A 25745-nucleotide genomic window follows, 5' to 3' on the forward strand; every position below is an offset into this window, starting at 1 on the left:
ACCCCAGATTTAGAGTCTTAACTAAGACTAAAAGTTAGAACGGTTTAGTTTAAACAGAACATTTCCAAAAGAATTAAATATCAAAAAAATGTGTAAAATCCAGTGAAAATGAGAAACGCCGTTATTGGTGAGAAGGTTTAATAATTTGGTAAATGGGTCTAAGATGCCATCTAGTGATACTGAAAGGACCAGCTCAGTCAAATCACAGCCTGTGTTTCCTGACTCAGCAGACAGGAGTGATGAGGAGGATGGGTTTCCATGGCAACAACAGAGAAAGAAGGAGAAATAGAGGGAAAGAGAAACGAAGGGCAGAAGGAGGAAAACGCAACAAGGCCAACGCTCCAAACAGAAACGCTAAACATTAGTCCAAAGGCTCAAAGGTCAAACTTTAACATTTGTTCCTTTTTAATCTCTAGTTTTGAGTCAATAATTCATTAAGGCGCAGCAAATGTTTACCTGCAAATCTATCAAACCAATTTCCACTGAAGGACAACGAGGAAAAAAAATAATTAATCCTCTTACTCAAAGTTTTATTAATTCAGCCTTAAGAAAAACATTATTATCATTTCCTAAATGCTAAATAGATGTGGATATTTTACAAAGTACTATTTGGTATGTGTGTTGTTACTAACAATGGGTAGAACCATTTTTTAACCAAACTTGTTCATCAGTTTAATTGCTACTGATAATAAAATGTGATAAAGCTGAAAATCCCAACATTTACAACTCTGTGGTCAGTCACTTTGTATAAATCTAACATAAATGCTGCACAAAACAGAATAAAGGATGTAAATCTGCACAAACGCCTCCAAACTTTAAACAACTGTAGACTCAAAAGTAGTCACATACCAAAAATAGCCTAAAATTAATCAAATAAATTTTCCAATGTAGATCCAAAACTTGAAAGAGATTTTTACAACGGTGTATTAACGTCACTGTAGATTAAAACAGAGAAGTAAATTTCCACCAAAAATTCATACATTTTGTGATTAATCTCACATTTTCAAAAGAAAATTTTTGACATTTGAAATTCAGAAATTTCCAAGTTTTTTGTGGAAAACTTCTGATATTAATCTAAATAATTTTTTTTTCTTTCAGATTTCTTTGTATATTTCTAGAAGATTTCTGAGATTATGTTCTACATTTCTGGATTTTTTGGGCAGAAATGTACATGTTTTCATGTATTAAAAGAAAAACATGTAGTTTCAGTTTCTTTTGGGCTAATATATTAATTTTCAGTAATAAGAACAGGATTTGCGTCACATCCTGTTGTGGCCACATTAAAGTCGCCTTAACTTATTGATTTGTCCAATAAACAGAGAGCTCTCTCTTTCAGTATACCTCAAGGATTTTCACTTTTGTATAAAGATGTTGCTCTTGCACATTCACACATTTGTGGGGGAAGTGTCAGAAGCAGATACGTGTATAAAGAGAAGTCTCTATTTATAAAAAAATATATATGTATGAGATTCAGATAAAGTCAGTAGCTGTATCAACCCTAAAATTGCACAAATTAAAACAATTTAAAAAAAATTTGAGGCAGTTTTTCAGCTGTATTGAAATGCAGATGAACTGCACTGAAAACAATTTCACATAGCATGAGTCACGTGATCAACAGCCGGACATTACTACTGCCAGAAACAACAAAGAAGACAAAAGGAAGTAGTAGGAGGATGATGGTTTGTTTTTGTTTTAGTCAGACGAAGTACAGCTGGTTCTACCAGAGCTCTCACAGAATCGCACAATTCATGAAAAGTTGTGTGGTATTCAAACGTGTTGAATCCATAATTATTCTGTAAAATAGCAGACTAAATTTTCCCAAAATGCCACAGACGTTAGCCGCATACATTAGCTGCGTAAAACATCAATGTCTCCTCTGATGGTTGAATTAAAAATATATCTCATGTTTACATCCATTGCTGCCATGACTTTTAATGACTTATCTCGTGAACAAACTAATTCATGTGTAATTTTAATTTCATTACCGACATTAGCAGAATATAAACAAAGACCTGCGTACATTTGTTATCTGAACGCTGCTTGTGTCTGGTTGTAAATGTTGGTAGGTATGCACAAAAAAAATAAAAGATTGTCCTTTGCTTTTCCTTTTCTTTCAAACAAATGCGACGTTTATATTTCCAATAGTAGGTAAATATTGAGAACTTACCAGTACTGTAGGCCAAACAGGGTTCAGATGCCGATGAACGAGGCTTTGGTGAGTCTGTCAGTCACCCTGGATATCAGAGGTGGGTGGAGCTTATATCCCCAGGTGGCGGTCTGTGGTTTGTAAGGTTCATCTCTGCCTCCTATGAACTCCTCCCCTGAGCCACTGCAGGGTTTTTATGGGTAGCACGCTATGCTGGACATATTTTTATCACTCAGTTGGACTTTTTCTTTGTCTTTCCTCTTGATCTCTGTCTTCATAAGGTTTTCCTGTGTGAAGGAAGGAAACAAACAGAAAACATTCAAATAGCTGTAAGCTCAAAAAACCTGTCTGAATGGATGTTAACGAGCTTTAGTCAAACAGGGTGGAGGAAGAATTATGCTGCGGCAGCCTAAATGAAGCCCTGTCATGAAAAAATGTGTTTGTGGCTGTGAAAACGTAAGGCTGGAGTAAAGGACCACCTTCAATAAGGACAACGAGCCTAAACTTACAAAATGGTTTAGATCATGGGTGTCCAAAGTGCGGCCCAAGGGCCATTTGTGACCCTCGGATTGATTTTGTTCGGACCCCAACTGCAATTCAAAAATTCACACCAACATTATTTCCTTACACAGGAAAATGTAAAGTACAATACAAAGCATTTGTATTTATATAACCAAGTTTTAAAAAAAGAAACTGAAACCTGGGTGTTTTTCTTCTAATACAAAAAACATGCAAAATTATAGCAGTTTTAACTCAGAAATTAACGTTTATGAAGTTGATTTAACAATAAACAAGTGTCTCAAATTAGTTTTTTAAGTTCTAATTATTCATTCATCTTAAATTGTAAGTTTTAACTTGCTTCAATTTAAGCCAAATTATTATTTCAGAACATGCACATATTTCTCTATTATTTTAACTCACATTATCAAGTTAAAATAACTATTTTACTTTAGAATAATTTAAAGTCCTGTTTCAAACTGCATGAACAAAATTTCTGACCTGATAATGAATTTTAATAAACATCACCAGGAATTTGGCTCAACGTAACACACTTCCATCTCAGGATACAAAAACATGCCGCTAAGCACCCTGGGAAATAGTTCTCACTTCTGTCTTTTTCCTTTTTATTTTTTTAAGTGCTAACCTAAAAACTCAATTGGAGGTTTGACAAAAAAAATAATAAAAAGTTTACGCAACTTACTACTGTAAGTTTATCTTTCACAAACTCACACATTTAGGTTCAAAACGTAATTTGACTTAAAGAGTAGAATGTATTAGACACAACTAAATGCAGATCAAATGTTTTGCAGTGTAAAGTCTATTCTCTGAGCTATAGGGAGCCAGTGGAAACACTTTAGAACGGTCTGATGTTCTCTATCTTCCTGGTTTTAGTCAGGACTCCAGCAGCAGCGTTCTGGATAAGCTATCGGATTAATTTTCTAGGCAGACCTGTGAAGACACTGTTGCAGTAATCGATGCGACTAAAGATAAACGCATGGATGAGTTTCTCTAGATCTTGCAGAGACATTAGTCCTCTAATTCTGAAAATGTCAGGATGATAGAAGGCCGACTTTGTAACTGTCTTTATGTGGTCCAGAAGGTTTATGTGAACCCGGAAGGTTCAGGTCCATCTCTACACCTAAATTTTGGGCCTGATCTCTGTTTTTTAGTGGTAATAATTGAAGCTGTGGGTTGAGTCTAGATTGTTCCTCTTTAGGTCCAAAGACAATAACTTCAGTTTTGTTTCTGTTCATTTTATAATCCGGTGGTTCCCAAAGATTATCTGGGCCCCCTATGGATTACAATAAAATCTCCCCCAAAAAAGAAAAAGAAAATCAACCGGAACCACTGTTATAATGTGACATGTTAATGTTTTAAACTTTAGCTGTACATTTTTACCTTCCTCTTTTTTTGCAGTTTATTCAACTCTTGGACGTTTGACAAAAGTAGTAATACATTAACACAACTTACTTCTGCAAGTTTATCTTTCACAAACTCACACATTTAAGTTAAAAATCTAACTTGACTTATAGAGTAGAAGATAGTAGACGCAGCTAAATGCGGCTCAAACGTTTTACAGTGAAACAATATTCGCTGTTTGTTGGGACTGCTCCTTTAAGCTCATTTACTTCTGTTTGCCCTGCCTTCCCTCCTACGCTCTGCTTCCCTCTCTTTATCCCGTCCATCCCTGCAAACAAAGTGAGAGCCAAGGGTGAATTAATAAAGGAGCGAAAGTGGAGCACAACTCCCCGAAGGTCTGCCTTTTCTGGGACGCTCACACAGAGAAAGGCTCTCAGACACACAAACGACAACACAATCTACATAAATCTAAGGCTTTATTGTGATAAAAGGCAAAAATCAGATGATACAAAGTGGTAACAAATCACACGTCATTGTCTGCAAGTAGTAAAACTGAGGAGAATGATGAGAAAATAAGAAAAAAAATTGGATTTTTTTTAGTTTAGATGTTAAAAGCATGTTATTCTTAGGTTTTCATTCATATTCTTTGTTTATTTTATTTTTAATGATCCCATTATTAATTTTCTTCTGTTAAATTTTGTCTGTACTATAGTTTTGATCCTCCCCTCCGTTTGTTTTTCCCAATTATCTTCGTTCCCTTTCTTTCTTGTCATTCATCATTATTCTTACATGTTTCTATTTTTCTTTATTCCCTTATTTTTAAAAACTTGCTCATATAACTCAATTCATTAAGTGAAAAATATGGACTCACACAAACTGATGAAAATTAAAATTTTAGATTAGAATATAACATTATGTTGATTAAAAACACATTTTTAACTTAGAAATGTGGGCTTATGAGAAGGACCTGCTTAAAGGTTGTTACTTTTAACTTGAAAATTGAGCCTCATCAGAAGGCATGTTCTAATTTATAGAATATGACTGTATTTAAGCCACTGAAAACTTTCTGTTTTAATACAAAACATTAATTAAAGAGGCTTTGTTATGTGTTTTCCAGCCACATGGTGCCACTTCATAGCATAATCATGTAACTTTGTTAGCATCAATTGTTATAAAAATGATATATACATCAGATATGACTTAAGAGAAAGCTGACTTTGTGATTTTGTGACCCTTGAAATTGGGTCTCTGTCTCTTTAAAAACTCCTGCTCTTTCTGTAGCTCCGCCTACAGGAAGTCGTCGCAACATGGCTCCTCTATTAACCCTTTAACGACTTTTTTTTTTTTACCAGCATTTCACTGAGAAGTAGCTCCTATATTGAGCTCAGCAGTTTGAGCAGATGTTTGCTAACTGCTGCTGGCTAGTCTGAAGGAACTGAGTGGTGGAATTGGAGGGGAGGACTGCTCTGTATTACTGGAGCTTGGAAACAACAGCTCTGAGGAGTTTTGAGCAGCTGAATGGTTGCCATGGAGATTAAAGGGGAAGCATTATGTGTTTTGTGGGCACATAGCACCATTTTATATCATAATAAAGTAACTATGTTAATATACATATAACAAATAAGACATATTTGATATACATGTAAGAAAATTGATGGATAGATGGATATCATTTACGACTTAAAAGTAATTTTACTTCAATATTTTTGAAATGAGGGCTCTGTCTTTTAAAAACTCCTGCCTTCAGCAAGTCATCACAACATGGCTCCTCTATTAAAACTTTAGCAACTTTTTTACTATCGTTTTGCTGAGAAGTAGGTCCTATAATGAGCTAAACAGATTTTCAGTTGCACCAGACGTTTGCTAATTGCTGCTGGCTAGTCTGAAGGAGCTGAGTGGGAGGAGCTGCATCTCTAAGGTGGAGCTACGTCCACCAAGGCTAAACGGTTGCCATGGAGATTCAAGGAGTTCTTGAACATACATGAAAGAAACAAGGCAGAATTTCAGCTTTGTTTTTGATGAGAGAAAAACATTTAAAAATAAGTTATTAGTACAGACAGACTGCTGTACAAAGAGCATAACACTGGTCCTTATCAGGTTGTATTGTTCTAAGCAGTTAACAATTCTGGCTCATCTAGCGAGCAAAAATAAATCCCTCAGGATTTTGATTGTGATTCAACACACCGAAGCGGGCACAGTCAGATGCTGGGGATCAAGCCAGCAACTGTTCAATTATTCTTTGAATTTCCTCACATTTCTGCCAGCCACTAAGCTCTTCATCCCCAAATATATCCGCTTTTACGCTGCTTCTACCAATAACTTTGTTTTCTTTTATTTCATTGTGTTGACCAAAGCTAAACAGGAAGGTGAATGAATGAAAGAAAGAAGCAAGAACTCCTCAAAAATCAGTGGGTGCTAAGAGGTTTATATGAACTGCAACGCTTGATTAAAATGTTTCAGAGTCAGTTTGTATTTGATAAATGGTTTAAATGAACAATTTCATTTGACCCATTGTTGTACAGAGACCATTTAAATATTGTATAATCTGACTATTTGTAACAAATCTGCATATAAATGAATGAGCACATTTTCTAGCAACAAATGAAAGACATAAGAAGAACTGACAACATAGAAACAAGACCTAAGAAATCTGCAACCAACATAAAGCAGTTAGCAGTTTACCTCTGAATGATGTTTACATTTTAGCAAAATAGACCTTTCCTCTGTAACTTCTACTCTATCTGGTTGTTTCCTATCTTATAACTGTCAATAAAGAGAAATATCACCACAAAAAACTGCTAACGTCTAAACTGTTAGCGCCTTGCATCACTAAACAATAAAAATAAATACAAATTCAAATTTCCTCCTCGTTTAGGCGATGAAACAATCTGCATCACCAAAAATAGTCTATATGAGATACTGGGGTTACTGGAAGGCCTCCTTCTAAACGGCCTGAACTGGGAAATTAAGTTTTATTAAATGAGAAGGTGACGGCTATCAACAGTACTGTCCAAATATATTATAAATAAATATGAGTGTTGTAATTATTCTTGTTTAAATGCGTAAAATCCAGAGTGATAAAGTTACTGTCATTAGGAACATTTACTCAAGTTTCTTATTTAGCAAAATTAATTTAAATGTTTAATCATCACTGAGCAAGACCGAGATTCCTTTCAGTTTTGTAACGTTTCTTTTAAAATATATTTTTCTTCTTCTTCTGCACCAAAATTATCATCAGCTTCCAGTAAAATATACCAATAAATATGTAGAGGTTTCCCCTTCCTTAATTTAAAAAACTGACACAGTTTGCTTAGCCAAGCTTTTTCTTTTAATTTAATCTACCATGGCATCTTGGTTTAAAATTGGAAACACACACAAACTCAAGCTTCCCCAAATTTAGCACTAGAAAATACCTTCATGATTTTCAGTAAGAATGTAAAACATGTATTGACCAAATGGGATGTCCTGATCAAATGGCAGACATTGGCCTGGAGTCCCGATCAAAGCATTGACAATGACAAAACTTAGTTCACTACACATCATGCACACATGTGTCATGTTAGCTGCATCACCTATATGGAGCTAAATTAGTCTCAAAAAGATTCAGAAAACGCACAACTCTACAACGTAATTCACAAAACAGAGGGAGACAGAGAACATAAAAGTTGTATTCAAGTAAGAGTAGTTATACTTCAACATAGTTTTACTGAAGTAAAACTAAAATGTAGCAATCCATGAAATTAGTCAAGTAAAAAAGTATTTGGTAATAAGGCTACCGGTACTCAAGTGCTGAGTAACAGATCAAATTATCAATCATTTCATATTTCAGAATCACATTATCAACATTATCAAATAGGCAAAAATATAAAGTTAAATGAAAATGTTTGTATTTTAAGGACCAAAATGACAAAAACTTATATCAAAAAGTATCAAAAGAAAATATAATAACAAAAGAAAATTTTTTCACAATCAGTTTCATTCAACAAAAAACCTACAAAACTTTAATAAAAACTGGTGTGTGTGTCTGTGTCTGGTGAATTTTTGGTTAAAACATGTTTGTTTTTCATTCAGTGGGTAGAGTAAGAGTAAAAATACTTCATAATAAAATTACTACAGTAAAAATAAACAGTACAGCATAGTAAAAATACTCCTTTTCAACAAAGTTACTCAAATAAATGTAATTGAGTAAATGTAACTCAGTTTGGAGCTTTCAACTTTTGTGCACAGAATTCACAAGTGACATGATGCATTCAAGGCTGGCGAAAAGCTGGGATATCTGACAATTAGAATCGTAATGGGGGTTCTATGCAAAATAAAAGCTTGAATATTTAAAATATATTATTTTTGTTTGGCCCTGTGGGCCAAAACCCCTAAATTAAAGACATGAACTTACATTAAAGTTACTGGATTCTAAAAATATTAACTTTGTTGGCTGCACTGCTGAAATATACTAATTAAAATCAGAATGTTTTTTTCTTTTCTTGGAAAAATAAAAACTCTCTGAAAACTAAGGAGAGCAGCAGCGCCATCTCTATTCAAATATTCATAAAGTCTGTGTAGCAGCTGAGTTTCTCTGTGCGCAATGTTGCCTGTCTTATTCTGTGGTGTGACACAATGGGTGTTAATTCACATGACAGGGCAATATCACCACCTAGTGTAAGCATTAGGAACAGGCCGCACCATTGAAGACAACGCCGTGCGACCCACTTTTGATATGGAAACCCCTTTTTCAAATATTTTTTTCTAGGAAACCCTCAACCTTTGGAAAGATGCTTTAATATTTGAGTAATGTTCATTTATTCATTTTTAAAAACACTTTAATAACTTTTCTAAACCAACTGAAATAATACAGGAAACTCAATTTGCAGAAAGAAAACTAATCCACTGAAATACTTGTCATGTCTGATGAAGCATTGATTCAAGAAAAAAACACATGACCTATGACATTTCCTTCCCAAATGGATTAAAGACAGTTGGAACCGGGATTATGATGCCAAAATAAAAGCTCAGCAATAAAATAACAACATAGAGTGTAAGAGTTAAAAAGAAATTGAAATTTACACATCATTGAAATATTTTATATCATGTACAATATAGCACACGTCAATATAAAAAGGAAAATTAAGCCCAAATGGAAGGAAGACAGATTTTAAGTCATTAAAATAAAATCGCAAGAGCAAGAAATAGCCTAAAAAGTGAGAGTTGAGGAAGAAAAGGCAGGAAGATTGAGAAAAGAAAAGAGCCTCTTGCAGAAGCCCAAGGGGTATCCTGCTATCCCAGAATGCTTTGCTCTAACCTACTTTGGTATTTCTGTTTCTGTCTTTGTCTCTGCAGCGCTCTGAGTGGGCTACAGCTACCCAGTACACACCATATTTGAACGGGTTTGTAGGTGTGTGTGTGACCAAATTAAACAAAGACCACACATTTGTGTAACTGCAGCTTTAGGAAGAGCAAATCTGCAAACTTTTGATGACTACTGTTCCTATTTCTAAGTGTTTTAAGCTCTGCATTTGTGTTTTTGTAACTGTGTCCTTAAAATGACTCAGTCCAAGTGTAGCCTATATATCTGAGTGTGTATCTATGGGTGAATGAGTTTGTGGATTGTATAACTGAGTGTGTGTGAGTGTGAGTGTTGTGAGAAATCAGTGGGCAGCGTAACGACCAACTCAGCAACACTCCGTTACCATGGAAAACATCCATCCAGCTCAACTTTCCTCCTCATATTAATGATTTAAATAGGCATCTACTGACTTATTAAATATATATTTCATATTTGTTGTAGATTATGCTACTATTAAGTGTTTAGTATTGGTGAAAAAAATTGGTAAATTATTTCACTTATAAAATGAGAAAAATATCTTGTTATAAGTTAATTTATTTGCCTTTATTATCAATATTAAGGAATTATTTACTTAAAACAAGCTCCTATATCTTGCTGAAAAGTTACTTGTAAGTTAGTTGTGTCTTATTCCAAAGATACTAAGATATTTGAACCAGAAACTAGACCAAAGGTACTTGGTAAGACTTTGTGTTTTTGCAGTGTAGTTTTTTTCAACTGAAAAAGAAAACTTAAAATAATTCCTAGTTAAAGTTTAGCTTCAACAAACAACTTCAGTGTGTCTCAAATTGAGCATAAAATGTTCAGAAAAATTACATTTTAATTCACTCACCTGCCTGAAGAAGGTTAACTAAATTCTACTTTAATTTATTTTATCTATTTTTTCTGGCTGATATAAGACCTGATGAAACAAAAAACAAGCAGAATTCCCTTTTACAGTGCATGCAAGGTGAGATTGCATTATATGATAAATAGTGATACACAGCACTGGAATCAGGGCTCCATCTGCTGCACACCCAGCAACACAGACACAATTATACTCCTATTTAGAGCACACTCTCTGATTCTCCCATGCGATATGATAATAGTAAAAACCTGCCGGTGACATATGATTTACACATTAACTGATGTAACCTTTCGGTTCGTCACAGCTCCAGTAGTTTGACTTCAAGACAGAAACACTCAGGTTTACTGTATTTATTCTAACAAAACAGGAAATAAAACTGGTGGCTAACATCAGTCCAGCAGTTTCTGCCTCTATATGTTAAATAAAATACAATAAATCATCTAAACAAACTACAAGTCAATTATTGAACTTTTATTTTTGTTTAGGGTAACAACAGAACATTGAAATATCACAAAAATGGGGGAAAAAATTGTGATGTGATTTTTTTCATGTCATATTTCTGCTTACTGTGCAAAAGACTATGAGCAACTCACATCTTTTATTAAACTTCTGCTACAGAATCAACTCAACTACAGCTCAAATATTACAGCAGCTATGCTATGCTACTGTTTTTAAATCAAATCCTAAGCTACACTTTGTTCTCTGATGATGATTCCTTCACATCTGCAGGTTAAATGTATGAGATTGAAAGTAAAACTGATAGCTTGCCCTACATTTTGGATTATTTTGACCACTTGGGGGCGCACATAGAGCACTGAAATGGTTGAAACTAAAATGAGGAAAAATAAATAACACCTTACACTACTATAAAGTTAATGTATCTCTTTCTGAAATGGCAAAACACAAAATTTTGCACCCTTGATTCCAGTAGACATGCTCTATTCAGAATGTACCTAAAGCTCCAAATATGTAACAGAATTTGATTCTAATGAACTTTCCTGAATTTACACATATATCAAACTATATAATACCAGGACAGATGGCAAGAAAAGGAAATGGTGTCACATTTTGTTTATAATTTTCTATTTATAAACCTTGGAGGTGAATTTACATGCAGGCTTTTTCTTGAATAAAAGAATAGCAAACAACAACAGCCTGTATCCTAGTCAAACAAATGATTGTTCTCTTCTTCTTTTGTACATTTCTTGCAATTAACATTAATAAAATGTCAAGCAGTAGGAGGTTGATGATGTGAGAAGTTGCAGATCACTACTAGAGCCTGCACTGTTTGGGTTTGGGAACCTATCATTGGGAACCGCCGCATTAAACCGGATTACGGCTGAGGAGACACGAAGATGAGTCACCCTGTCTTTTTCTAATTCACGCAAACACTAAAACTACGGCACGCATGTACTTCCAGGAACGGCTCTGCAGCAAGTTCTAAAGAAATCTCAGCAGCCAAAAGATGTCAGAGATGTCCTGTTGATGTGTGGGAACAATCAGCACCACTGAAGAGCCTGGAAAGCTTCAGCCTGATCCCACCCTTCAGCTTTGTGAGAATGTCCATGGGCATCCTGTGCAGCGTGTGTGTGTGTGTGTGTGTGGGGGGGGGGGGGGGGGGGGGGGGGGGGTGCGTGTGTGTGTGGGGGCGGACAGAGAAGCTGAGTTGTCACGTTGGTCAGAACATATCTGCATATTCATAATCAAGCAACATATACAGTAAATCAGGTAAGCAGAAATAAAACTTCACAAGCAAATTGTGTGAGAAGCAGTAACGGTGTCATGCTAAGCACAGCAGCAGAAAGCTGCACAAACTTAAAGAGATAAAGTGAGAGTGCAAGAGGAAAGACACAATTGCAGAATATGAGAGAGAGGGAGAGAGAGAGAGGAGAATGAGTGGTAGGCAGGAGACTGTGTGGGTTGACTTGTTCTCTCTCCCGGGTGCTATGGAAACCTACAGAGCTGCAGCTCATCAGTGGAGAGGAGGAAATAAAGACAAAAAGGTAGGAAGATAGAGAAGAAATGAGGGAAAAATAATCATAGTTTCATGTAGGGAAGCACCTACATGAAATTAAGTGCTTCCTTAATTTTGAGAGAGCGGTAACCGTCTGATACTTACATGTGAAGCAGATCTTATCTACTTCACCAAATGTCTACAAAAATAAAGATAAAAAAGCCACTGTCCTCTTCTGCTCTCCTGTGAGAGAGATTAGACTGACAGACCAGCACATCAGGTCATGTCTGCATGTTTGCAGCTAACAATAGTCCCCCAACTTATGCTAACTAAGCGACTTTCTTGCTATCTCTAGCGACATTTCAAACAAAAACAATTATTATCGGCCAGTCAGGCTTTTTAAAGATCAGTAATCTGCCAGAAAACTGCAATCGGTGCACCCCTAGTTTCACAGCTTTGATTAAATCTAACTAAAGTTTTTTTGTCTAGTATTATTAAGTTTTAACATAAAGCATTTAGAATTTTGTGAAACTTTACATAAATGCAGATGTACATGTTTTAATGGGCACACAAAACCTACTTACAGGCTAAATAACGTGGAGGTAAGCAGTAAAGGAATTGCATAAATGATGGGTTAGTGTTTTTTCTTACTAAATTCAATAAACAAATCCCTTGATTTAAAAAAGAAAAACTTGAATGATTACTCTGCTTCTTTGTATCAAACACATTTCTTTGCAGCTAAACATGTAGCTAAATTCCCAATAAAGCTCTTAAAAGCCATGTATTTTATAATGTTTTCTGATGATCACAATAAGTCCAAAAACGTGATAAAAAACACTTTCTACAGCTTCATTTGCCTCATTCATTCTGGTGCTGAGACGTTCAGTTTTATATGTGCATGAATGATGGTGGGAAAAGGAAAGCACAGAAAAAAATCCCAGATGTATTTCTGAGACACGGCTACACTCCCTCCTCTCTGCTGCGTCTGCAAACCAACATCCACACACGGCCCATGTTTCCAACTCCAGTGTCCTGCAGGTGCAAGTTCTCAAATATTCCAGTTTAGCTTCAGGACGCCTGCTTCATGAAACAATGAGCAGCATGATTCTGCAGAGAGGTATATGGGGAAGTTAGGGATATTGTAACAGAAAACAGAAAGTTACCAAAATAAGACAATTTACAGACTCACTGGATTTATCTGATCAGTGAAATATACTGTAGGTCACCATGACAACACCCTTTGCTGTAGAAAGTTAGATATTTTCAAGACAAATATTTGCATTTTTAGTTCCACTTCTACACTTTAGTCACTTTTCGGTGAGTTTCAGTTTTAATGTTTTAACATCAGATCCATTAAACGCCTTTCTTTGTCTCTAAATTGTTCTAAATTACTCAGCTTTTACTGCTAACTTTCAAAGGATTTGTAGAAACATTCACGCTCGGAAAGATTGTTTTCTAAAAACGGGGATGATTGAATAATGATTTGCATGTAAAAACAAAAACATGAGTTTGATCAGTAAAATAAAAATAAAAAACAGACTAATTTTACAGTTATGAAGGCGTCAGAAACATAAATTAAAAACTTTCGCCCTCTCGTTTTCACTACTTTATTTAATATCAAACAGAAAACAGTGGGTGGACGTTTAGTGTGATATACATGCAAACAAACTACAAGGTGGAAAAACACACAAATCACAGGATCAACAAAGGTGAAAGAAGATGACAGGAAGTAGTTGGAAGATCGTGATGTGGCATGTTGTTTAATCATGTGTGATTTTATTGCATTTCCTATTCAACGGAAACAATGCAATTGCAAAATTGTGTATTATATTTGCTAATATTGATGAAAAAGTACTTATAACAAGATATTTTTTCCATGTTAAAAGGGAAATAATCTGCCAATGGTTAATATCATCAATATTAAGGAATTATTGACTTAAAACAAGTTGTTATATTTTGCTGAAAGGTCATCCATTAGGTGGTTTTGTTTTATTTCAAGTGTACTAAGATATTTGCACTAGAAAGTAGGTCAAAAATCCTTGGTAAGATGATGTGTTTTTGCAGTGTACACATTAATCTGTGGTGCTTTGATTCATTTGGACACAGACCTGAGGAAGATGCTGGCCATCAGGGGAGTCAGACACATTGATTATGACTTGTTACTTCTTGATTACACATTAACATGTGCTGCTTAATAATGAGAACAAATGAAAGCTTGTAATTTGATTGAGTCACTCTCCCAAAGTCTCCTAAACTGTGTTATGGTTTTAAAGCCGTTTTATTTGACAGAAGAATTAAACATTGTTCGTCGTAGGAACCTGACATGCTTTGTCTCCCTCATCTGCCCCTCTTAGTCCACCTCCTTCCTTTGCCCCTCTGCTCATTTCTCACAGTTTCATAATCTTGCTGAGAATGATGCAACTATCCAGTAACAGTATGGACAGGCAGACACGCACAGTCTTTCTAAAATCAGACCACTTGGACAGTATTTTCTAGCTTCAGTTTTGTTCTCAAAATAAAAACGAGGACTTCCTTCCCCTTTATGTGTTTCTGTTTACAGGAAAAGTCTGGAATGTTTGCCGCGCTCCTCTATGTAAAAGAAAACTAAATAAATGTAAAAGGAATAATCAGGAAATGATTTATGAAAGTTAAGGTGGGTACAACCTAAGGGGAATACTGAATTTCAAAATATGTACTCAAGCGAGCTGCATTAAAAATAAATACAAAGTTATATTACTCAGGCTACGTTCACACTGGAGCCTGTAGTGACCCAATTCAGATTTTTTGTCAAATCGGATTTTTTTTTTGCAGTGGTCGTTCACACTTCCATTTATATGCGACTTGTATGTGTTTTTTTCTTTATTAATTTATTTATTTTAATTACTTTATGCCTGAAAGTGTCCTCCCGGGTGAACCGCAGACGACCTGAAAGTGTCCCGCATGAGCAGTAGAGGGCGCAATAACGTCACAGGTAGTGGGCGTGCTCAGTGTTTGCGGAAGTAAACATGGATACTAACGGTGGAGCATAGCTTACGATTTTGAAGTTGTTGTTCGACAGCATTAACAACTCAATCCTTTACAGTCCGCCATGGTTGTTGTTTTTCTTGCGTGTATCAGGACACAGAATAATGACGTTTGTTGAATATCAGTGACATTCAGGTCGGATGAATGCGATCTGGCCGTTCAGATTCAGGTCACATTTGAAAAGATCGGCTGCGTATCGGACATCCAAGTGGTTATTTGAAAAGAAATCCGACCTGTGTTGTTCAGACTGTTGCAAGAAGATCAGATACAGGTCACGTTAAGGTCGCAAAAAAAGAAGAAAAAAGAATTGGGTCACTTCGGGCCGTAGTGTGAACATAGCCTCACATTGTATAGAGATTAATATTATACTGTGGTTTTAATTGCAAATTTTGGATAATTATTGAGTCGGTAAGTAATGTATTTCATTAAAATAAGTGGTAGGATTAAAAAAGTGTTCACTTCTTACGACTACTTTTCAAACAGAAAACTAGTCGTAAACAAATGGTTTTGTTCTTGGTTATGCATGCACACGTTTTCTCTGCCTACTGATGGCTTATTTATTGTTTTTAAAAACCTGTTCTAAATAAATAAATTAAATCAATAAATAATTGGTAACTTCTAAATCTCATAATTATAGCAGTTGGCAAAAAACAAACAAACAAAAAACATAACAGCTGGTGATTATTTTCCAGAGAATATGGTCTGAAATAATGATAAATATGGAAAGACAGCTCATCCTCCTTGATTCCAACACAGGCTATTAATAATATGGGAAACTAGTTTTAATCTTTGGAGAAACTTAATTTCTCTTCTGGAGAGCTTCAGATAATAACCTTTGGGAAGGTTTTGACTAGCAGACGAGGTCAGGGGCCGGTTCATTCGAGTGGTGGGGTTTATATACTGGGTCTCTATTGATAGTAGACTTTCTCCCTGTTTGTAAAATCAAGTTAATAAACTCTCCTGAAACTGCTCATTATGAGGCCTTGAAAAGAAAACTACTTTTATCTGTTACTGTTAAATATTAGCAATTTGATGTGTTCATAAAAAAAATATTGCAGCACAAGAAGTCCAACAAAATCCAATCCAAAGCTGCAGTATTTAATTTTTTTTTACTTTTAACTTTCACTATGGCTTGACAGTATGGCATTAGACAGATAATCTGTGAAAAAAATCTAGCTCCTCTGCCTGAAACAGCCAATCAGAGCCAGGAGGCGGGTCTTAGCACTTTCAATCAGCATTGCCTGTCATGAATGCTAAGGCTAGTTAGCAAGGCTGCTAATGAACACAGATAAAAACAGGTTTCTGGTAACATATTGTAACTGGTAACTGTGTTTTTTACCATTAGCATCCTTGCTAATGGTGAAATAACAGCGCTAATATGCTCCTCTGGGCTCTGATTGGTTGTTTAGTAGCTCAGGGAAGAGCTAGAGGAGCCTGATCTTTTCACAGATTATCTGTATGATGTTATACTACCACTACATAATTTTAACAAATATGTAAAAAGGATATTTAGAAAAAAAAAGTTACATACTGCTGCTTTAAAGCCGTTGCTAAAGTCCTATCTGTAACACTCTTACATAGGAGGACAGAAATAAAAACTATAATTCAGATTTCAATAACCTGCATTTGCTTCCGTTTACAAGCTAACATTAGCACTACGGCACAGCCGGCGGCTGCAGGAAGTTAGAAAAGCTGCCATATTGTTATTACTGTAAAAATAAGGTTAAAACACAAATATCTGGGACTGTTTATTAAACATTTATTAATTTTTTATCTTGGGTCAATGATGCTGGCAGTTTGTTATTAGAGATGTAATTTATCATGATTTTTTTTAGATGTCTTTTAAATATAGATGTATGAGATCTTATGAAGTATTAACACATTTAATAAGGTAAATACTGCCTCAGGCTATCAGCCTTAAATGTTTTATTAGTTATTACCACATGTAGCGAGGACAAAAACAGTCTGGAGTTTTTATTACTGCAGTCGTCGTGTAAAGTTTCACTGGCAATTTCACTTTAAAATGTCAGTACTAATTGGCAGAAATCTCATTATGTGAAGCATTAAAAGACTTCTTTCCTGGTAATTAGCAATCAGTGATGTTACTTTTATGCTGGCAATTATGACTACAGTTCCTCTGGCGAGACGTGTAATGCGGCCAGCGAACGGGCAAGTTACTAAAACACAAGAGCGATATCACTCTCTCAGGAAACATTATCTGCTAGTAATAATCTAGTAAAACTTCAGAGCTGCCACCACCCCCATACTTTAAAATTATTCTCCCATGCAGCAGGGTGTGCTGAAATGAGACACATTCATTTCAGGCTCAGTCGTCTAAACAAAAATAAGAAGAAGTCAGAAATACATGTAAACTGATGTTACTTATTATTCTGTAAAATCTTGATTTGATTGGAGACCGAACAGCTCCACTTATTGATTAGGTAATGATGTGCAGCAATCAAATTTAAATAACCACATATGCTATTAATTTGAGTAAATTTATCTGATTTACATTGCAGTGTCAAAAGGTTCAGAGCACTTTGAAATGAAATTCAAACCAACTAAGAAACAATCAAAAATAAAACTGGTACCAAAGTTTCTGTAGGTACAAACAGACAGAAATAAAAAAGTTGAAGTGCTGGGATTTTTAAGAAATGTATTTATACAGCTTTGACCTCACAAGGACAAAGTCCTTGTGGCAGCTGAAGATGAAAATATAGATCAAACGGATATATTTATAGACTTGTGGTTGTTGCTTGAAGGCTGATGCAGTAATAATGACTTTGGTTATTTGCAGCTGAACTAGCCTGCTTCTACATAGTGTCCATTTTATTTTCTTCTTTTTTTTGGGAGGAGTCTTTTTAATACTTTGCCACTGCAGCATGTTAAATCATCAACTAAAATGCAGAAACAAATGATTAAATATGTATATATAAAAAAAAAAATGTTTGGATAGGAATGTAACCAGAATATTGCCTTTGATATTCCCTTTCATTTAAGAGTTGTTAATGGAAAAATAAACTGCATATCCAATGCTTTCTTTAAACACAGCAGGAGGGCAAATAGCAGGTACTCTTACAAATTAATTAGTTGATCAATAATCTGGTTTTTCACCGTTTTAAGAAAACTTCAACAAACAGGGTTAATTAAGATGTCCAGATCTGGTCCTGAGTATCCAAATGAGGTCCCAAATTTTAAAAGAAAAACTCTATAAACACCTTTACATGTGTGACCTGTTGTTGGTCCACATGTAAAAGATGCTTATAGTTTTCACTACAACCTCTAGGGGGCGATAATGCACTGCACCACTGCTTAGGAGAGGAAGAAAAGAACCAATAAGCAACAATGTCAGTGCTGTTTTAAAGTAGCCTTTGTTGTTTTTAAATTTTTTGTCGTGATCTTACCCGCCATTTTTGTCATCTGCTGTGTGTTTGGCGCCACCCTCTGATTGGGAGTTTTATTGGAAGTAGGCCTTTGCCCAGGGGTGTCCAAACGTTTTGGGCCAAAACTCTAGATTCAAAGGTGGACCAAAAATAACTCATCCTAAAAACAAGTAAATAAAGCTGTCTGGTTTTTATTGCTGGGTCTTTGTAGAAAGAAAAAATTGAGTAAATTTCTGCCAAAATGAAAAATTCTGTGATTAATCTCAGAAATCTTCTAGAGCTTGAACATTTTCTAGAAAGTTTTTCTAAAGAAAATTTTCAACATTTGAAATTCAGAAATTTCCAACTTTTTTGTAGAAAATCTCTTATATCTAAAAAAAAAATTCTAGCAAATTTTATTGTTTTTCGTAGAAAATTTCTGAGATTACTTTCAAAATATCTGAGATTTCTGGCAGATCTTTACTACTTTTTCTTTCCTGCAATGGCTCTAATATGCCGTAAGTAGCAAATTTAGCATGTTTGCTGTATTAAAAGAAAAACATCTAGTTTTCAGTTTCTTTTGGGTTTGATTGATACATTTCTTTCAATAATAAGGACAGGATTTGGGTCACTTTCTTTCAAGAAGCTTGCTATATTTATCCAAGAGTAAGAAAGAATAAAAGCTGATTTGGCTGCAGCACAGTTGGCTTTTCAGTAAAAGTCTCCTGGTTTTACCTTTTGTTAAAACTTGGTTATAAAAAGACAAAAGATTTGTGTTGTACTTCTTGTTTAAGTAAATAATGTTGGTAACAATTTCCATCCTTATTACAAATTAAAAGTCTCCATCTGCATCTATGGAACAAATTCAAAATCATTTTTGAATTGCACATGGAGGCCACAAAAGAAATCATTCAAGAGCCACAAAAGGCCCCCGAGCCGCACTTTGGACACCCCTGCAGCATGTAACTTTTATAAAAAACAATGACATGCACCTGTCCTGACAAAAACAATCAATCTGAGCCAGGAGGAGGGTCTTAGTGCAGTTAAACACTCTTGTGTACTCACTGCTAAACATGCTAATTTTGCAGAAATAACTTCATTTGTGCTAACTAGCTTTAGCTTTCAGGATAGGCTCTGTTATCTGCAGCCTAGCAGAGAGCAAAGGGGGGGTGAGCACCGCCACTAGGAGGGGGATTGACAGAACTAAGACCCTCCTCCAGGCTCTGATTGGTTGTTTCTAGTTAGCACTGGAAGAAGGCAGAGGAGCTTAAATTTTTTCACAGAATACCTGTCTCATATAATACTGTCAAAATGGCTTACCCTAAATCTGACCTGAAGAACCCTGCAGACAAAATGTCCTCACAATCTGAGACACTTGCAGAAGCTACATTACTAAAGCAAGATAATTGCTGTTGACAAACTCCTACCAAAGTCAAATTTTAGGATGTGCAGCAGGTTGTTGCACCTCTTTTGTTTTCAGATTAACAGTTTAAATGTCTCATTATAAGTGGAAGAAGCTCTAAAGTGTTAAAACCCAGGCATAGTTAGAGGGTTGTGTAAACCTTTAGAGCTACTGTATATATCAGATTTATGAGTGATGCCATTATAAACTGACCACAAGACAGAAAGATATTTGCACCTCCTGTTCCCACGTTGGCACTTACACTCAGTCACTGACACACTGTCATCGTGTGATTTAACAGGCTTACTAAAACATGACTGAGTCCGGCCAATCCCTCAGCTCTGCTGTGGAAGTACTCTGCGGTTTACCGGGGCTCAGGGCATAATCGCCGGATTACCTGCGTTACTGTTTCTCTCGGCTGAGGGGCATCCCAGCGAATCCGTGGGCTGAGGTAAAAATCACGCAGGCTCAAATCCGACTCATGTCCTTCCATCTTCGACTCATCTCCTCTTACTTTCCTGTTCTAAGGAAGCACAAACGACTCCCTAAAAGTTCATATGTGTAGTAGAAAGAGAGATTCAGAGGATGAGATGTTTCCTCCTACGCAGGCAAGCAAACAGGCAGCAGCTCCAACACCTCCAACATGCAGCTCCTGAAACACTATGGAATACCTAATTAGCTCTCACAGATAGCAAACAGGAAGCCTGCAGACTCCAACGGAGCTGGTAACCGATGGATTGATTGCACAGATTATGCAGATAGGATCTGAATGTACAGTAAGATCCCAGATAAACTGAAATAAAACCGGAAACCAAACCAAACAGCTACGTAGCTGAAATAAACTGAAAACCCTGCTGAGCAGCCATGTTGCTGAAACGAGATGGAGAAGAGTTTTATGAACAGCGTGAGTCAGATATGAAGATGGCTAAAATAGAAATGTCTCCACGCTGTAGGAGGTGTTTCTATCTGCACAGGAAGATCTTCATTTTTCAAAAATAAGAACGTTTATACCGACCGACTGTTTAAACATGGATTTATTAGCTGCGTTAATGCTATTTTAAATAGATTTTGAAGATTTTGATGGAGAAATGATTGAGGACTTTTAGTAAATTTTGGTCAAATTCAGAATCAAAATTTGATGCTGTAATGTGAGTGTATTTATTGAAAACTGTGGAGAAAATTCATTTTTAGTGTTTAACAAAATCACCAACAGTTATTATCAATACTTTTCTTTCTGAATGTTAATCAGCGTCTGGAAACTTTTATCTTATTTTTATTCCATGAAAAGGCCCAAAGTGGAAAAGAAGAGAGAACATGTCATTCAGACGTGATCTTCATTCGTAAGAAATTAGTTTAAAAACACAGCTGCTAGCTTAAACCTGATCAGAGCAACAGTTGAAAGGTTTAGCATGACTGAAATTCTGCTCAACAACGCTGGATATTTTCACAACATGCACAGTGAAGAGGATGGCAACAATGGCAATAAAATCTCCAAAGTTTTTAGTAAAGAACAACAGCAAAGAAAGCCGTAACAACTGCAGAAGTAGTCAAAAATATAAATGAATGTAGTTATACTAAAGGTCCAACCAACATGTCTGTTACATTTCTTTGCACAAAATCATTCATAGATAATGAGATTTTGAGTTATTTCTTAGCTCTTTTCAGAATTAGCTTTTTAGGATGTCCTGTCACTTTAAATCCAAATAAGCTGCTGCTGGGAAATTTCTGCAAAACAGATGTGCAGTTATACAACCGTACATCTTTGAAAAGCAGAAGTTGATCCAGCCGCCCAACCAATAAAAGATTTCTGCATTGTAAGACGACAACAAAACACTTGTCTTTTCCAGCAGCCATTGTACAGCGGTAAAACCCACCAGCTTTGCTTGGGTTGCCAGGTGAGAGGCATTGCCTGCTGATTTGTCAATTTATATTCAGAAGGTGTTTTAAATGATTCATTTTCCAGACACCAAAAATAGTACAACGTTTTTCAAAAACCAGCTGGGTTGCTTTTTTTAAGAACTTGGGTTGATTTTAGAATTAGTAGAAACGCAAATGAAAGTACAGAAACATGCAAAATGCTAATTTTGCACAGCTCTGTGATGTCATCGTGATTTTAACTGGAGTGGTTGTAGAGATCTTTCCTGCCAACAACCATCACCATCTTCAATAAATCTTTGAATATTTAATGAGCTACAACATCATTTCATTTCCCTTTGGGATTAATAAAGCATTTTTGAATCTGAATTTGCTTTGAATTTGAGGTTGTAGCTTTTTGGCTGCAACTTGTCCAGATGTGTTTGGTGACACCCAACTGTTTGGTACGGTAGAGGATCTGTAATGGCGTGGGCTTGTTTCTCAGCCAAACGTCTTTGGAGCTTTAGTAGAGCTAAAGAAATCATGCAGACTTTTACATTCACTCTTCTATTTTTATTTATATGTATGGCAGAAAACTAACATCTCTCATGAATTTCTAAACGGACAAAAGCCAGAGTGAAAGAAGTTGAAGAACCTTATATTCAGAAAATTTAGGGGAAAAGGTAATAAAAAAACCTTCAGGGTGCTAAAAGTTTTCACACCTGGTCTAAAAGCATGTGAGCTGTCCTCAGGTGGTCAGAAAGCAGACTTTTGGCGTGAGAGCAGCCAAGCAGAAAGTGAACTCCCTGATGGTGCCGAGGCCTGAGGGCAAAGAGGGGCCGGCTGTCGCCTGACCCGAAGTAACTAATGGAGGTTTCAGCGACTCCTGGTGCCGCTTCGCTGACACACACTCCAATGGGATTCAAAAACATACCGCTAGAAAGACAGAGCCAGGAAGTAACTAGCTACATTTACTCAATTACATTAACTTGAGTAACTGCTTTTGAAAAGAAATGCACTATTTGGAGTATTTTTATTTTATTATGAAGTATCGCAGCCATTACTTGCGTAAAGTTTCTTTTATTGAAAGAAACTGATTTGGAAAATCTCCTATAGGCTGATTATTTTTTTGGCTACTTATATGAATTATGTCATTTCCATCCTTAAAATACCAAAATTTCCAATTAACTTTATATTTTGGTCAGTCTGACAAGGTAATTTTTAAATATTAAATGACTAATAATTTGATCTGTTACTTAGTACCAAAGTTGGGTAGTAACCAGTTACATTTAAAAGAGTAATCTTTTTGAAAAAATGCACTTTTAAGAGTATTTTCACTCTTACTTGAGTAAAATTTCTGGATTTTCTACCCACTGAATATAAAACAAACCTGTTTTAACCAAAATTCAACAGACTCAGACACAAACCTGCAGTTTTGGTTAAAGTTTCATAAGTTTTTTATTGGAGAAAACTGATTTGGAAAAATTTTCTTTTGTCCGATTTTGTTATTTTTTGTTGTTTATATGAATTATTGTCACTTTGGTCCTTAAAATGCAAACATTTCCACTTTATATTTTGTATTCCACTTTAACTTTATATTTTGGTCTGTCTGTTTATGTAATTTTTAAATATTAAATTATTGATCATTTGATTAGTACTTTACTTTTTACCAAATACTTTTTACTCTTATACTTTTATACATTTTTTGGGTTCTCTGCCCTCCACTGCAGAAAAATATCTAGATTCCTTCAGACTCAAAAAGTAAAGTTTTTTGCTTCATTTATAGCAGGTAGAGAAAAACCTTTTATGGACTATAGAAAAGAGAGAGCTTAAAGCTGCACAGAACTGACAGAAGAGTATAAATGAAGTGTTATGTAATTAATACTCCTCCTCTTATGCAGATACAGTAGACAAGCCCTAGAAATCCTGGCCTAAGCTGTAACTGTATCCGTGTACCGACTGATGGAGCTGCTTTAAATCCGTCTGCCTCCTATATGCTCATATAGGGGAGCTCCCCTTGACTCAGCTAAAGCACAGGCATGACTGAGACTGTAACACAAGCTTCATGTAGGACACGGGTTAGCACCAAACCCATTCTCCAGCCACGCAGCATGCAGAAAATCTCTCTGTCTCACCCACACACACACACACATAGATAGATAACACAACAGCCAAAAGGCCATCTGGTAATCCACAGTGACGACAAGGACAGGTAACAGAAAAGAAAGTGTTGTGATTCTTCTCTTACCAACAAATCCCTCTTCTTTGGGAATCCTTCCCTTCAGCCGGCTTCTTCCTGCGCTGCAGCTTTCATCTTTCCAGCAAAGAGAGCAGGAGGAAAAGACCGAAGGACTTTAAATAATTAGCATTCCACTTGCTCTTGTGTTTTCTCTCCGGCTCTCCTCTCTTCCAGATTTCTCCACTGTCTCTCGGGGGAAGCAGGAGCATCAGTGATACACCGCCGCGTGCTCCGCTGCAGGAGGCTGAACGTCAATCACACAGGTAGCCTAGGGAACCGATGAGCCCGCCTCGCAGCCGGCCCTGATTGGCTGGCCGTCCGACAACCAGAAGTCACAAGTCATCGTGGTTCTACAGATGGGAACCGAGAGATGTGCCGGGATCATGCAGAGAGCTAAACAAACAGTAGTGTATTGCAGTACTTGTGAACTCTCTTCCTCTTCTCTCACTCTGACTTCAGAGCCCACTGCTTTATTTTACAGTTGCTTAGCAACAGACTGTCAGCAGTGGATGTTGCAGAGAAGTGGGAGAGAGGAGAGATGAGTTCAAGTCCTCAACTTGCTCTTTCTCTCCGGCTGTCAGAAGTGTGGATAGATGTTGAATATTTCAGCTCTGAGGAGCGGCGTCTCGGTGTTAATCAGGAACATTATGGCATCAGGCTACAATAGGAGGAGAAATTGTTTCAGAAAGCAAACTACAGTGCTTTGAAAAATACCTGAACATTTTCATGTTTTGTCCCATCATAGACACTGTATTTTATTGGAATCTTACAAAAATAAAAATTTGAATTAAACTCCAGGTCAAACATTTCTCCACAGATGTAAGTACGCTCATCTTTAGTAGTAGTAGTATAGTATTAAATATATACGCATATATTTACACATGTATGTATATATATATATATATATATATATATATACAGCATATACATATATGCTGTATATATATATATAGCAGAGGCTGTCATATATCAGGGGTCATGCTAATGCTAGTTAGCATGACCCCTGATGATGGCGGATAAATGATTTTCTTGTTGTTTCTCTGCCATTAGCATATTTAGCAGCACCTTCATATGGATGATTGACGGTGCTAAGCTCCTCCTCCTTGCTCTAATTGCTTGTTTTTGACTGGGAGCGGTGCATTTCTTCAGATGGCTATAGCAGCTCAGGGAGAAGCTTGATTTTTTTCTCAGATTATCTCATACTGTCACAACATGGTAACAATTTTAACAAATATGTAAAAGATATTTTTAGAATAAAAGTTAGAAAACGCAGCTTTAAACATGCTGTGTTTAAAATATTGTAAAATACACATCTGATTTAAAACCCTGCAGTGGCATGAGGATGCCACTGCATATCATATAAAATAGATGATTATGAATGTTACATAAAACAAGACAATTCACTTAGCCTTCACTGTGTATGTCTTTTCTTATTTCATCATTTCATCTACAGCTTAAAATTTTCAAAAGGAATTGTAGAACACAACAGTAATGTTTTGTCAAAAAACAAATAAAGAAAACCTTATTCTAGATGTTATTTAGGCAAGTATTTTTAAAAATAAATAAAAATAAATATATTTCCTGTCCTCTCAACATCTCCAAAGTTCTAATATTCTGCATGACAAACTTACAGTTGAAACCAGACATTTACAATCCACCTTGTTCCCAGCCCCCATGAGGCTTTGCCCGAATTATGGACGCGACTTCCGCCGCAAACCG

General features: G+C 36.0%; 1 protein-coding gene across 2 annotated transcripts in view; it reads right to left on the minus strand.

The window, feature by feature from the left end:
- Nucleotides 1-24686, minus strand: part of lrrc7 (leucine rich repeat containing 7) — a 142210-nt gene extending 117524 nt beyond the window's left edge. Inside the window, exons 1-2 of one of the 2 annotated variants that reach the window (XM_023339891.1) lie at nucleotides 24036-24686; nucleotides 2168-2433 (exon numbers count right to left, since the gene is read on the minus strand). The gene's annotated coding sequence lies outside the window, so the exon portion shown is untranslated. Of the gene's footprint in view, nucleotides 1-2167; nucleotides 2434-20330; nucleotides 20468-24035 lie in introns of those variants that run through there. The other variant, XM_023339892.1, reaches the window with a different exon arrangement.
- Between the last annotated feature and the right edge of the window lie 1059 nt (nucleotides 24687-25745).

Source organism: Xiphophorus maculatus, chromosome 9 (genome assembly GCF_002775205.1).
Source record: "Xiphophorus maculatus strain JP 163 A chromosome 9, X_maculatus-5.0-male, whole genome shotgun sequence".
NCBI lineage: Eukaryota > Metazoa > Chordata > Actinopteri > Cyprinodontiformes > Poeciliidae > Xiphophorus > Xiphophorus maculatus.